The sequence below is a fragment of the Falco naumanni genome (assembly GCF_017639655.2).
Source record: "Falco naumanni isolate bFalNau1 chromosome 23 unlocalized genomic scaffold, bFalNau1.pat SUPER_23_unloc_1, whole genome shotgun sequence".
NCBI lineage: Eukaryota > Metazoa > Chordata > Aves > Falconiformes > Falconidae > Falco > Falco naumanni.
The window spans coordinates 207,163-221,793 of record NW_024427351.1 but is presented as its reverse complement, the minus strand read 5'-3'; the positions used below and the strand labels follow the sequence as shown (position 1 = coordinate 221,793).

Here is a 14,631-nt window from a genome sequence, read left to right as displayed (position 1 = left end):
GCTGCGCCACGAACCAGGGGAAGCGAGTGCGTGAGTGAAAGAAGGCGCCTCGGAAGACGGGACAGAGGAAAAGCAAGCCCTCTGATCCCATGGGTGGTTCTGGGGTCCAGATTAGGCTCCCACAGATACCACCGGAGAGTCCGCTAGGACTAAGGATAAAATTTTGGGATGCGTACCCTTCTAGGCAGGGTAAGAGTAAAGTAAGATTGATACACTACTGTATGGAAGTTTGGGGTGGGAAACAAATTAGGGGCGACCACCTCTACTGACCGGTCTTCGGGGCATCTGAAGACTGGATATGCCAGGCTTTGAATATGTATGTCAATTCAAAAGACCCTTTTGCCTGCAGGAAAGTGAGTATGCTTCCTTATGGGTAGGGTCTGAAACTAGGGCCCTCGTGTTCCCGTTAAAAGAAAACAAAGGGGGGAAAAGAAGAAGAAGAATAGAAGTGAGGATGAGATCCCTACCTCTCCCCCTCCGTATATACCTCCACCGCCCACTCCCCCCCCAGCCCTTACCACCTCCCTCACTCCCCTCCCGCTGCTATCTAGACCCTGTGAAAGTGTTAAAGTATCGGGGTGAGTTTGTACAAAGCCCCGTAGCCCCTCGAAGGTGCGGCTGAGTCCTGCGGGACGCATGGCAGGGTGTTTGCTGTTTGCCTGCGAAGGCACGGTATGTAAGAACGCAGACTTAAAGCAACAAGGAGCAGATTTGCATTCAGGGTAAGAAAGAGTTAAAACAGAAGTGCTGTAGCAGAGGCAGGCTTGTGTAACCTGCAGAGCAGGAAGAGCATCTCCTGCCCCGAACCCTTCTGCTGGTGAGGAGGAGGGGGTTGCTGTTGCTGACAATTGAGCAGAAGGACCTGACAATGTCACCCCGATTGCTGCAGCATTTGCAGCACAACAGGACCGGTAACGGCCCCTCTAGGGCAGGCAGCGGGTCTGAGGAGAGTAAAGGTGAATCTCTGATGGGGAAATTTAGATGTTGGAAAGTTGGTTGTGAATAGGACTGGATAAAGGTTCGAGTTGATTTTTACTAAGGTAATCGTGATGTAGAAAAGTTGATAGAAGGAACAGGGGACGTGTACAGAAGGTAAGAGAAGAAGAGCCGGGTCGTGCTGAACTGGTAGAGGAGATGAAGCAGAGACCGAGGAGGAATATCAGGCAGACGTGAATGAGCATATTGTAGGGAAAGCGGACACTGGAAGCGAGATTGCCCTGAGCTAAAGAACCAACAAGGGGTTCTGGTGAACTAGGGACTAGGAAAAATGAGGTGGAATTTTTAGTGAATACAAAACCAACTTATTTGGTGTTAAACTTCAGTGAAAAGAAGCTGTGGGAGCTGCTGGCCACCAGGAAAACATCCTGAAACCTTTAAAGTACAAACTAAGAAAACAAGTAAGAATGCCAAATTCACCAAAATCTTTAAGTGGAAAAGAAATCTTTAAGCAGGCATATCTGGAAATAAATTCCAGGTAAGGAAAAAATGCTTTACCTGTTACAGTAAAAATGATAAGGGGAAGGCCTGCCTAGTTCAGGTAAAACAATATCCCTTGCTCAGCAAGGCTATGGGGAATATTGGCAGAAAAACTGAAATAAAATACACTCTGTAGCAGTTCTACTAATGTAAATCTGTGTGTTTTACCGTGACGGTGACTTGTTATGGCATGTGCAGATGACACTCTGCAGCAGCAGAGGAGGTAGGAAAGGAGGAATCATCCTTAATACCAGATGGTAAAATCCAAACTGTAAGTACAGATCAGGAGCCAAACTATTCTAATGATTCTCGATTTCCTGCTAGCCGAAGAAGGAAGTGTTTGTGGTAAATTAAATGTTTCCAATTGTTATTTGAAAATTGATGGCAATGGTGAGGTAGTTAAACAAATCACATCAGAGACAGGGAAGTTAGCCCATGTTCCCATCCGAACTTGGAAAGACTGGAATATTGACTTGTTTTCCTGGCTTCTCGGGAGCCCCTGGGTAAAACGAATCCTATTTTATTTGTTATGTGGATTAGCCACCTTATTGTTTTTGCCATGTGCTGTTCCATGTTTTATAAGATTAATTCAACGTGTTATAACTAACATGCAATTTGCTACTATGATTTCACCCAATGGCGTTAAACAAATTCGAGTAGTACGCCAAAATGTACAGTCAACAATACAGATTATATAGTTAACACAATAACAATTTAATAGCAAACAGGAATCTGGGAATAAGTAACTATTAACAATTCATACAACAATGTAGGCCGATTAAGAATACACATAGAATAGCAAAGAAAACAACCATCAGGAACGCACAGACGGGGATGTGGTAACGTCTTTTATACTTTTCCACCTCCACCATAAGTTCTTGACGTGTGACAGTAGAAAAATGCACCCTGTGCCTAAACAACGAGAAAAAAAAAAAAAAAAGGTTTTTGATTCCCCTTTATAATGAACCATACAGGTTAGACGTTTAAAAAACACTCACCTTACGGGACGTTCAGAGGGGGAAATGCGCACTCCAGACCCTTCCTCCCTGGCAGGTGACGTGGCGGTCTGACGGTGAGAAAACATTGCATTGAAAGCAAGGACCTGTCATTTGGCCATAGTGCCATAAATGTTACCATTAACAAACTTACCGGAGTGGTAAGCTCGGGAAATGGGTCCAGGACTTCATCTGGACACTCAGCAGCCATCTTTTATCGTGTATGCCTTTGAACATGCGCATGCGCAATTTTAAACCCCACAGAATGTACTGGAACAATCTGGAAAGACCGCACATGTGAAATCCCTATAGTCTAGCCATGATAGTGACGCATAGATATATATAAAAACAACAAAAAAAGAATGTTTATAGAAACTATAGTATTTATAGTTCATTTATTACTTAAGTGGAATGTATAGTTTTAAGTGTTGGTTTCAGGTTTTGTTTTTGTAGGTTATTATATGTATTACCCAACCCTTTTGATTTATTTTGAAAACCGTGTGTTAGATGTAAAGTAAATTCAATGAATCATTTGACAACCAGTAAACAACAAATAACAATTTCTTAACAAACATGAACTAGAAGTTGAATAACAGAATACCAGTCCAGCAAAGTCTCATGTGAGGTGGAAAACAGGCTTCTTCACTCGTGAGTCCAGCACAGTCCTGAATAATGTCGGGGTGGTAACTCCATCTGTTCCCTCCACGATAGTCTGTGTCTGGTCCTTGGTATTTTTCTTCACGAGGTAACGAAGATGAACAGAAACAAATAACAAGTCACGTGGTAACTGCTGGAGATCAACAGTTTTCTTTTGTTTATAGAACAGTCTCTCGCACTCTGCTTTGGTATCCCATGGGTTCCACTTCTCGGGGCGGATTGCGAGGAAGAGATCGCACTCTTCTGTACCGGCGTGACCAAAAACACTCACAAAAGCACATACTGATGGTTACTGTAGTCACGACGAGACAAAGGCTGAACAGCAAAACCGTACAGAGTGTGTCGTCTCCTGCTCCCATCTTTTCCAAAATGATAAGGATTGTTTGTGGCGAGACAAACAAATTGGTCCGTGACCCTCCTGGTCAAGATTCAGGCTAATGCCCTGACCAAAACTGCACAATGAAAATGCATGCGCAGCCTAACCTTAAAGGGGCATGAAAATTTACCCCTTTAAATGCCCACCTCTTGGCTCTTGATTCTTAACCCCCACAAACAAACCTTATATATGCTAAGAAATGTTTTATTGTGTTTTGTTATGTCATCCTGTTATGATAATGTTTTGAAATTAGCTTATGACATGTTTGAGTTTTGAGTTGTTAGCTAACGTTTGTTAGGGATTTATAGTTCTTGTTAGTCATTTGTAGTTATTGCCTGTTATTGTTTATTGATAATGGTAAATGGGTTTAATGCTTAGATAAAGATTGTTAACCTCCTTTGTATAGTTGGCAGAATCTTTTCTCTCTCTCTATCTATGCCACCCACGGAGCAGCAATGTTGAGCCTCGGGGCGGTGTGAAGGACGTTATTGGGACATCGCTATCTGTCTCACCATTGCTGGCTGACCGCAAAACAACACAGAGACGGAGATACCCGAATCACCCAGAATAGGAGATCTCCGGGGAATACGCTGCTTAAAACACCCCACTTCCAGACATGTATGTTGGGTTGTTTGCCAATGTCTAAATTGTAATAGAGATTGGTCCTGTGTTTCATTTAAGAGACAACCTTACTGTATGAAATGTCACAATGATTCGATACGTACCAGGGGACCAGAGGATCAAGTGGAAATTTGTAAATTATTTTGTGGATGGGAACTGTCAGTACCTGAACTTTGGGAAGTACATGAAACAGACTGGTACAGAGTTTTAAGACAGCGTACTATAAGATTCGCCTGGAAATGGACACAACAACCAAACAGGTGGAAATATATTCCCCTGAAGAATACCTGCTGCTGCCGAGAAGATATTGATATCCCGTTGCTCTCTGCAAAAGAGTAGACGAGGAAGGCAGAGAGGTACTGAACAGTGGGGAAATGAAAGCTGGTATCCTATTAATGGTATTGATTACCATGACTTTAAAAAAAAAAGAAAATGAGCATTACCCTTCAATTGGACCTTAGGTTGATGGGAAGATTCAATAGAAGTTCGGTATAACGTGACAGCCAGATCCCCAAAATTCCAAGTTAAATTGGAAGATTTAGTCTTTTATGAACTAGACCCACCCAGCTGACGAGAAAGAACAATAAAACCTTTTTATCTCTGCCCCAGTTTGAATCCAGGGAAAAGCTACTGCAATTTCCCTAATCACTATTACTGTGCATATTGGGGATGTGAAACCATAGCTTCAAACTGGGACGTAGCCATTAAAAATAGATTCTTAAATATAACATGGGGACCCGGAGGATGCAATCCGCCAGCTCCTAGCTGGGATAGACACGTAGAGGACCCCCATCTTGGCAACTGTAAGCATGTTATATACTAGAAATCCTGCAGCCTAATGACCACGGATGGCTATTAGGACGAACCTGGGGAATAAGATATTGGGAACCTGGAGCTGATAGAGGGGTCTTAATATTTATTCAGAAACATGAACTAAAAACGCCACAAGCAGTGGGACCCAACAGAGTTATTAAAGAACAAAAAAGGTAACAAGAAAAAGCAAAAGGTAAAGAATTTTACAGCCACAGTCACCCTGGCTGACTACTTTAATTTCTACTTTGGTGGGACCCCTCATAATGTTGTTATTGGTTCTGACTTTCGGACCCTGTATCATTAATAAATTTGTAACTTTTGTGAAAAACAGGTTGGAAAAAGTGCAGCTAATGGTGATGAAGCAATCAGAACTAGAGATGAAAATCATACCAAATGAAAATCCTGAATTAGATGCAGCTTGTGAGGTATTGTCTAGGTTTGATCAGCAAATTACTTACAAATAAAAGAAGGGGGGAATTGTAATAAGTAACGAAAGGTAATTTGCTGATCGACCAAGGTAAGCAAGAGGAACGAACCCGTTGTGGTGGTCTTAAGAACTTCCTGTTTAACAAGAAGAGACATGTCCACAATGTGATCTTGCTACACCAAACATGGGAACGTCCTGTCTGACAAGAAACCGCCACAACAGAAGCAGCAGAGGGGCTACTGAAGGTGTCAGAAGCGACCTCGGGGAAGAGAAAAAGAGCTGCTCAGCTTGCTTGAATTTGCGCGCCGTTGGTGGAGCAGGAGACTCCCCGGCCGCCCAGCGCTGTTTTGCTTACTTGTCGCTTGCTTTAATAAATCACATTTTCTAACTGGCCAGTCTCTGTCATTTCATGGGACAGCTAAACTCTAACAATACCTCTGGCACGACAGATTCCCCTCCAACAACGAACATTAAAGGTAATGCTGGGGAGAGGCAAAACGGCTCACCGACTTACACCCAAGCTGGTATTTCTCCTGCAGATGCCTGCTCTGTTTCAATCATGATTTCATGCCATCATACCTCAAAAGCATTATTCTCCTGAAGCCAAATCACGACCAAACACACGCAAAAACTACGCTGGCCTTAACGCCGAGCGGCTCTGCCTGCCGGTAGGCAAGCTGTAGCGCTCAGGGCTGTGCCCCCCCGACCCCAGACAGCGCGGTGCCCCCCGAAAGCCGGGCTGCAGGCAGGAGCCGCCCCGGGGCCAGCAGCCACCGGCAGGCGGGCAGGAGCCCCCCTGCCTGCAGAGAGGGGCTGGGGCTCGCCCGCTCAGCGCCTCGGGGGGCAGCCAGGGCAGGGGGAGCCGAGCCCCACCGGCCTGTGAATACGGAGCCTCTGGCGGGGGCCTGCGAGCTGCTGGAAGAAAACGGGCTGCTGAAGGGGTAAGGCTCAAGGACACCGGGGTACAATCACTGTGGGGGGGGAGATCCCGACCTCCTACTCAAATGGCCCCCCGAAGAGAGTGAACCCCCCCGCCCGGGGAGCATGGGGAGGAAATTTAAAATGAACTCTACCTTTAAACTGCAGCGAGAAGGCAACTAACCGATAATTAGCTCGTAGGTGTAGGCTTTGGGCAGAACTAACCAACTTCACTGTGTAAATATGTATCGTGAGTAAAACTACGTGTGCAAGTTAGGAGGAGCGACCCCCCTTGCACCCGGCACCGCAATAAACACCCCGCTTTATAACTTACCCCGAGTTACCACACGTCAGACGGAATGAGCAGCCTTTTCACTAAGCAATTAGTTCTTCACCTACCATGTCCCCAGCTGTTCCCTCACCTGAATACGCCCAAGTATCGACCTGCAGTAAAACTCTCCCGCAGAGCCTCTGTGCCTGCTCTGCAGCCTCAGGATTTCAGGCAGGGAGAGCAGTTCGCTGCCGCTCCTCTCCTGCCCCTCCAGATGCCTTTGCTCCTGCTGCTCACTGCCTGCTGCCCGGGGGGGATGGGGGCGGGGGGCGGGGGGGGTGGTGATGGCTCACTCCCACCCATTGCCCTGCAGGACAGAGACATCCACCGCATCACAGACAGGGTCGGCCCGGCGAGTCTCTGCCTCCTCTTTCATGAGGGCAAGGGTGTCACGCAGTAAGTTTTCACTACTCTTAACTTGTGAAAACAATATATGAGAAAGACACCAAACCGGAAGATAGCCTTCACATAAAACCACTTTAGGAAATGCTTATTCCGCCTACTCAGATACCAAGACGTGGAGACTGCAGCATTTGCTTGCTTGACTTTGAAGTTGCTTCTGAGGTAAAGATGGTTTTCACGTGGTCCCCTTCTCCCCCCTCAAAAAAATCCCACATCTTATAGCCATGCTCGCTGTCAAGGAACCTTATGGGCATTTCACCCAATATGAACTTTCTGTCAAACCATGGATGCTCTTCAGGCCAGATTATAATGGCACTGACAAAGGATCTTCCTGAACCAACAAATACTCAGCCGTCTTCTAGCTTCTAATGCAAGATCCTATAACATGCTGACGTACATACCATGGGAACATAATTTGCTTGACTGAAAGAATTCCAAAATAATTTTCATCAAACTCAGATTATTGGGGCAACTTGAAAATTAAAAGGTCAACTTTTTTGATTAAGCTTCTGTATGTGATATTTATGTCTCCCCCATTTCTGGGGGAAGAATTCCCCCCCCCCCAAATCCCTTTTGTTTATTACCTGTAGTTTTTTACCTCAGTGAGCTACCAGAGATCTTCATAAAACAAATTTTCTGAAACATATTATATCAGAGTCACTTCTGCTTATTAGAGGACAACAGTCCCCGTAACAAGGGCCTCTCTAATCTTCATCTGCCTCCAGTTACTACCTCTGTAGGCAAGAGCTCCGTGTGCTATATATAAGCCGGGAAACAGTAAGGTCACTACCGAAACCAGAATCCAGGTACTCTGGTTCTCTCAGTTATTAGAATTAAAGTAGAAGCTTTACTGGCTGGCAAAGAAAGCCTTTCAACTTTCGTGGCAGACACACACACAATATTGGACTACTGTCAATTTGTATTATTTTTTCCCAATGTTTTTAGTGAGTTTGTAAGCTTCCTATCAGGACTTTCAGCTTTAATACCATGTCACACAGAATTACAGCCTGACATACAAATGTTAATATAACAGCAAGCAACCCTGTAAGCATCTACAAATTCTGATCTACTAATGGCTGTCAACATGAGTCAGTACTAATAGCAAAGTTGGCACAAGAAATATTTTAAATTTTTTCCACAGGTTGCAAAAAATTCCTTTTTCCATCCCTTTTTGCTTTTACGGCTCTAGGTTCCCTCATGCTATTTAAACGTAATTTTGGAAAGTTTCTGTAGGGATTTCCTCTAGAGTTTCTGAGCCTCCTCATTCCCATGGATTAGTTACATCCAATTTTGCACTGTTATAAATCTATAGGATTTGTTGTACATTGAGATCTTATGCAGCTATCCATCTTTACAGCAATATTTGCAAACAGAAAGCAAGATTCTTCTCAACAGATACAGGTGACAGTTTTAGCAAATGACTCAAATATTTGTCAAGCTAAAGTATCAACCCTGCTGGGCGAGACCCAGACAAATCAAGAGTAATGAAGGTGCCAGGCAGAGTTTAGATGGTCTTGCCTATCAGTACATCAATGTCTGTAAGATTTCTGCAGGTCTAATGCAATTTTTTCAACAGCCTATTATCCCCCCATCCCAAAAAGACAACAGGAATTCCTTATCAGGTTGAAAAATGGGCCTGAGGCCTTCCTCAATGAAGAAAAAAACAGTTTTGAAAAAGACCAAAGAGTGCTTCAATCAGATTACATTCTTCAAAAACCAGGCTAGTAGATAGGGTAGATATACCCCCTATACTTCAACAGAAGAAAAACTCTTACGAATATTTTTGACAAAAATGTGGAATCATTCTTGGAGATGGTTTTCTGTAAGTTTTAGATTTAAGAAAAAAATAATTATAAGGATTGTAAGCATTAGAACATCAGAACTTTCACATGCACAGTTCTTATAGGACAATGAATTTCTACTACACTTTACACAATCGTACTTTCTGTATGTATAGAAAAACTTATATTTTTTTTCTTTAAATACATTCTCTTGATGAAAAAATGCTAGGAACAGAGAATTAATTTTTCATGAGAAAACATGGCTAAGGCCATGACAGGGTCAAACTCTTCCCCTCGAGACCTGCCAGTGTGCCATGATTATTTCCTTGAAGAGCTACCATTTGGAGTCAAATTGTGGAGAAATATTCAATCTCTTTTCCTTGAATGTTCTTCCCTAATGAATACTGAGAAAGTTCTAGTTATCTGTGCAGGAACAGAACTAAACATCTTTAAACACTTTAAAAAAATAATTAAACAATCATTTTTCTTGTTATTTTTTCAGTGGCAGATATGTTCTGAAAGCCTCAAAACAAGTTCCACTACTCCAACAAGTACTTCATTTTCTTAAAAGCATCTGAAGGAAAAAATCATAAACCTTTTATCAAAATTGGCAGGGTTTTTTTTCAGTGCCAAAGATCCACAGCAGATATTTAGATATGTCAGAAGAAAAGAGATAAAGGTGTCTTGCTTCAGGCTGTAGGATAGCTTACATTTTCTTCTAATATATATTTTTGAAATAGATTTAAAGTCAAGCCTGCCTTCTAGAAGGACCTATTCAAGATTTATCATAGTTATTAAAGATACTGCAATTAGTAAAAACTATCTGATGACTTCTGAATGGTGAATGCTGTACCACTTACCTAAAGGATGACGCACCTATGTTTAGATAAAGTCAGGAAATGTCCGAGGACCCTTACTGCCACATGACGGATGCACAGACTGCTAAGTCCCTGGGTTGGTTATCTTCAGAAGGGACATTTTGTCTTAGATTCCTGTTGCACACGCAATGTGACAAAGACAAAGACTTTAAACATGGCCACTGAGGAATAGAGTCTGCCCAGAGACAACTCCTCAAGGACATTGCGCAGGCACGAGATATGTAAATGAATTCTCAGAACTGTAAGGAATATGTAAACCATTTCTTGGAAAACTGAGTAGCTTGTATAAAGGGGGGACCGAAAAGTCCCCTCGGGGTGCGTGACTTTGGCGGAGCGATCCCCCATGCACCCAGCGCTGCCGAATAAAGATAACCTCCGCTCGCCTGCGTATTGCTGACTGATTCTTCAATTCACCAGGACAATTTAAAGTTGCTCTGCAGCTTTAACTAAGAGGGCTGGGTTGTCCAACCCGGACAATGGTAACATATGTCCTCGGTCCTTTAAAAATCCCTCTACACAGGAGGGGATATTTTGAGTATTGCAACCGTAGGGAAGCATGTAGGGGTCTCTCTGGGGCAACAGGGCATCCTCCAGGTGGGAAAGGGGGACACCGGTCTGGTTGTCCGATCAGCATCAGGGATGGGAGCAGCGCAAGCAAGAAATTAGGTCTTGCACCTGCAAAAGCGGCCCAAACCTTGTTTTCATCACGTAGCTGGTAAAAACAGATTATTTTGCCCGCCTAAAAGCTGCAGGCTCGGGAGTCATATGTTTGCGGGTGGGCAGGAGGGGGAATTCCCACTTACCAAGTTATCCCTCCTTGTTGCTGCAGGAGATGACCATGAAAGCCAAGGAAAACACAACTCTACAAACACAAAGAAATGCAGCAGGGGAATGAGAGAGGAGCCTGGACTTTTGCCTCCAACAAGCCCGTAAGATTTGAAACCACGTGGATGCTTTTCTCTAAGCTGGGTGCAGGGGGTTTGGTGGTGGTTTAATCCCTCCTCCTTGGCTGGGAAAACCCGGGAGCTGAGAGGAAACAAAAATCTTAATTTGGTTTTGAAAGAGTGCAAGGGTGGGGAATTATCTCTAAATCCTGCCCTCCCCAACGCGTGGGGATTTAACCCCTGCCTCTCCGCTGAAGGAGGGAGCAGAGCTGATTTCTGCAGCCTCCTTGCTCCATCACTCCCCAGCTGGTGGCAGTGGGTGGAAGTTCCCGAGGGAGGCCATGGGGCCAAGCCTTGGTGCTGGGGGACACCAAGCAGCCCTGCGTTGGCTCTGGGAGCGTTGCAGCTCGGCTGCATATGGGAGGACACAGGAAGGGGCTGGATCAGCTGGATGCTGAAGGCGAAGGGGAGAAGGGGTTGCTCCAGGAATCCTGGATGCGTTCCGAGCAGGGGCTGGGGAAGGGGGTGCTGGTGTGGGGCAGGCAGAGCCCCGCTGCATTGCCAGGTCCATCGAGGCACGCAACAGCCCCCTGCCCCGGGGCTCTGTCCGCACCAAATCCTGAGCCAGAGACTCCAGGTGATGGGCACAGGGAGGGAGGGAGAGACTGACACGGGGTGCCCTGCCTCCCAGCGCAGCGCCAGTCCCTTTACTGGGACCAGTGCAAGGAGCAGAGAGAGGGAGCACCAGTGCCTGCCCTTGCCCTATCCCCACGCATGGGGTTGTGCCACATAGGGGCATGGGGAGACCAGAGCTGCTCCCAGTTCCTGGCTCTTCCCTGGATCAGCACATCTGTCCCAAGAAGGTGGAAAAGGTCTGGAAAGGCTGAGCTCTGTCGGGCAAGAGCTAGCTGACCCCTTTTCCCAAGGGGAAAACCCTGCAGGAATGAAGGAGGCTGCTTTTTCCCTTGCACGCACAGATGCCCATAAAAAGAGCACTGGCCAGGATTGCCCAGGATTTATCCCAGGGAAACAGCTCAGCACCTTCTTCTTCATACGTAGGCTCCAGCAGAGCATCCCCATTGCTGCTGAGAGGGATGGAAAAGCATGGCCACGGCAGAGCAAGCACAGGTGAGGGAGAGTCTCTCCTTTGGGGTGGGGAAATGCATTCTGGCTGACCTTAAACATCAGTACCAGGTACCTTTTGCTCAGTCCAGTGGGGCTGTACAAGCTTCTCTGTGAGCGTAGCTGTGAGTTACCACCTTCCTGCAACTCCTTTTGGATCAAGAAGTCCCCATATAGCGGCAGTGGATGGTCAGGATGCAGGAGAGGCGGTGAGGACCAGAGGATGGCACCCATGGTGGGCATGCTACAGGACAGAGCCTTGGGTGCAGGATGCCCATCTCAGAAACACAAGGAAGGTGGAAAGTCACAGCAGGGCGTGGGGTTTTGTGTCTCCAAGAGACAGGAAAAGGCACAGAGGACAGGCTGGAGAGGTTGAGCCCAGCCTGACTGAGCTCCTTCAGCTCCATCATCCCTGCCAGGCATTTCTGAGCATTTAACAACCCTCGGTATTTTGCAGTGTCTTTGGTTTCCCTCCCCATAAGCTTAGCCAGCTGCTCTCTGAACCTTTACCATCTATGACGTCCCGTGCGTGTGTGTGTGCACGCCCATGGGGAGCCCAGGCACACAAGGAGAGATACCCATGGTGAGAGGACAGGCCCGTGTTACCCAGTTCTGCAAGATCTGCTGGGGATGAAGGATGCAAAACACAGTCCATTTTCACCTTTCCTAACCTGATCCACAACAGCTTGCAACTCCAGGGTACCAATGAAGAATCCCAAAGTGGCGGGGAGACATCCAAGAGGCAAATAAGGAAAAGCGGTTAATTTGGCTAGGGAATACAAATAGAAAGTAAAACCGAGTTGGTGTTAAATTAACTCGGGGGTTTTACTAGCACCACGAGCATGTAAACATGCATCTTATTTTTTCATCTTTCTCCTAATTTTTCCTTTGAGAGGCGATGACCAAATTGCAGCCAGGGTGGCAGCATGTTGCAGTGTAAATCGGGCTGGTCTGGCTCTTCCCCCCAAATAAATCCTTGCGTTATCCTGAGTGGGCAACAGAGGCTGTGCAGCCGGGGATGGAGCGATGGAGTCAGAGGAGCAGCAAACAGCCAGAAGAGGGTTTTACTGCTGCAAAAAATAAAGTGGTAAATCTGGGGGGCATTCTAAAAGAGGCAGGAAAGGTCAAGTGGAAGGGTTAATTCTTGAGGATGACAAGGGTGAAGAAAACTTCCAACAGTGTCAGGATGGCCGAGTGGTCCAAGGCGCCAGACTCAAGGCTCTGCTGTCCCTGCCTGGGGGTATCTGGCCCCCGAATGGAGGCGTGGGTTCAAATCCCACTTCTGACCCACCTTTTCTCCTGAAAGCTGAGGTTTTAAATCATTTTTTAAAAAAATAATCCTTCCGTTATGCCCGCACCTGAGTCTGGCAAAACGCTGATTCTCCATTTCCTCTCCCCACCCCACCCCGCCCGCCCCCAAAGCCACGGTGCGGTACCAATCTCCACTGTTCACCCATCGCCAGCTGCACCCACACGTGGAAGAAAACCACACGGAGGGACAGGCGGTGGCAGCGGGGTGCACGCGGCCCCACAGGTGGTGGTCGGCACCAACACCCACCTGCCGCTTCCCTGGTGGTCTAGTGGTTAGGATTCACCACTCCTGCTGCCATGGCCCAGACTCAATTCCCGGGCCAGGCTGATCTTGCTTCTTTTTAAGAATCACTGCTTTAATTGTCATGGGTAACAAGTTGATGAGGGATGGGTTTAGCGGAACTCAGGTATCACTGTCCTGGGGTAACTTAGACCGGTGGGACTTCTTCCCCAGCTTGCAGCCGTTCCCATCACCTGCTGGTAGTTAAAGTATGCATATTCAAGAATCTATAACCGCCTACTTGCAGCATGGGGGCGGTGAAAGCCTGTATTTCTCTAAGGTCAACAAACACTGACAGATTCTCAGTAACAAAGCACTGAGCCACAGCCCAGACCCTCACCACCCTTTCCTTCAAGAGAACCCACCACCACCACCACAGGCTTCTGTATATTCGGACTTTATTGCAATGCTACGCTGACTCTTTCATCTGGCAGACTCCCCACTCCACCTGGCGCATTGCTCCGATCTTCCCAAAGTGGTGGTTGCACAGCTCTTGTCAGCAACTGGGGAGCCTCGCGGCCTTCATTCCTCTCCCTTGAGCTTTAGAACTTGTTTGCCAGCCAGCCAGAGCTCAAGGGAGGGACGGTGTTGTCTCTAGCGCCTGTTTCTAGAGAGCACGGAGGTGCTGTCTAGGTCCCAGCACATGGCCTTGGCCTGCATGCGCTGCAAGGCAGCTTTGGCTTGCTTGAGGCTGCTGGCAAGGATGTCCCTTGGCCGCTTGCTCTTGGTCAGCCCCTGTCCGTAGGCCATGACAACAAGCCCCTTCCGGTGGAAGAGAAGCCACGTGGCCTTGGCGCTGGTGCGGCGGGCACGTTTCAGAGTGCTTTTCCTCTCCTTCTTTGCAGGCCGACGCTTCACCTGGCTCAAGGGCTTCCCCGCCTTGGACAGGGATCTCTTGTGCTGGAGGCCTCTTCCGCGCTGGGTCTTTCCTCTGCGCTGGGTCCTCCTTCCCCGCTGGGTCCTCCTCTTTCTTTGCGTCGCAGATGCCATAGCTCAGCCTTGCCACCACGCTGGCCAGACGCCTCAGTGCTGCGGGACACCCCACCGCCCCAATTTATACCCGCGGGCATGCAAATGAGGGGGGGCTCCGAGCCCTGCCATTGGCCAAGTGACCAGTGGTGACACCCCCCCAAGTCACAACGTAGAGAATCCTGGCCCGCGTCACTGGGGTCCCTCGTGCCCATGGCAACCAGGCAACCGCAAGGGCTGAGGACTGCCACGACCCCTCACTCCTCTGTGACACTCACCCTCCCAACGGAAATCTTCCACCCATCCTAAAAGAACAGCACTTATTTCTTGGAGTTTCACCCCAGTCTCAAAAGTTTTGGCTCACAGTTGCACGACCTTGCCAAGTACACG

At 47.0% G+C, this 14,631-nt stretch overlaps 1 long non-coding RNA gene and 1 other non-coding gene across 2 annotated transcripts; one reads left to right on the top strand and one right to left on the bottom strand.

The window, feature by feature from the left end:
* Positions 1–2,108: 2,108 nt before the first annotated feature.
* On the bottom strand, positions 2,109–6,815 carry LOC121081957. Its single transcript, XR_005825858.1, has 2 exons — positions 6,706–6,815; positions 2,109–2,542 (listed from the first exon to the last, which is right to left on the bottom strand). It is a non-coding gene; the product is annotated as an uncharacterized LOC121081957 (long non-coding RNA).
* A 6,046-nt stretch (positions 6,816–12,861) lies between these two features.
* On the top strand, positions 12,862–12,969 carry TRNAL-CAA. The gene is made up of 2 exons: positions 12,862–12,899; positions 12,924–12,969. It is a non-coding gene; the product is annotated as a tRNA-Leu (tRNA).
* The last annotated feature ends 1,662 nt before the right edge of the window (positions 12,970–14,631 follow it).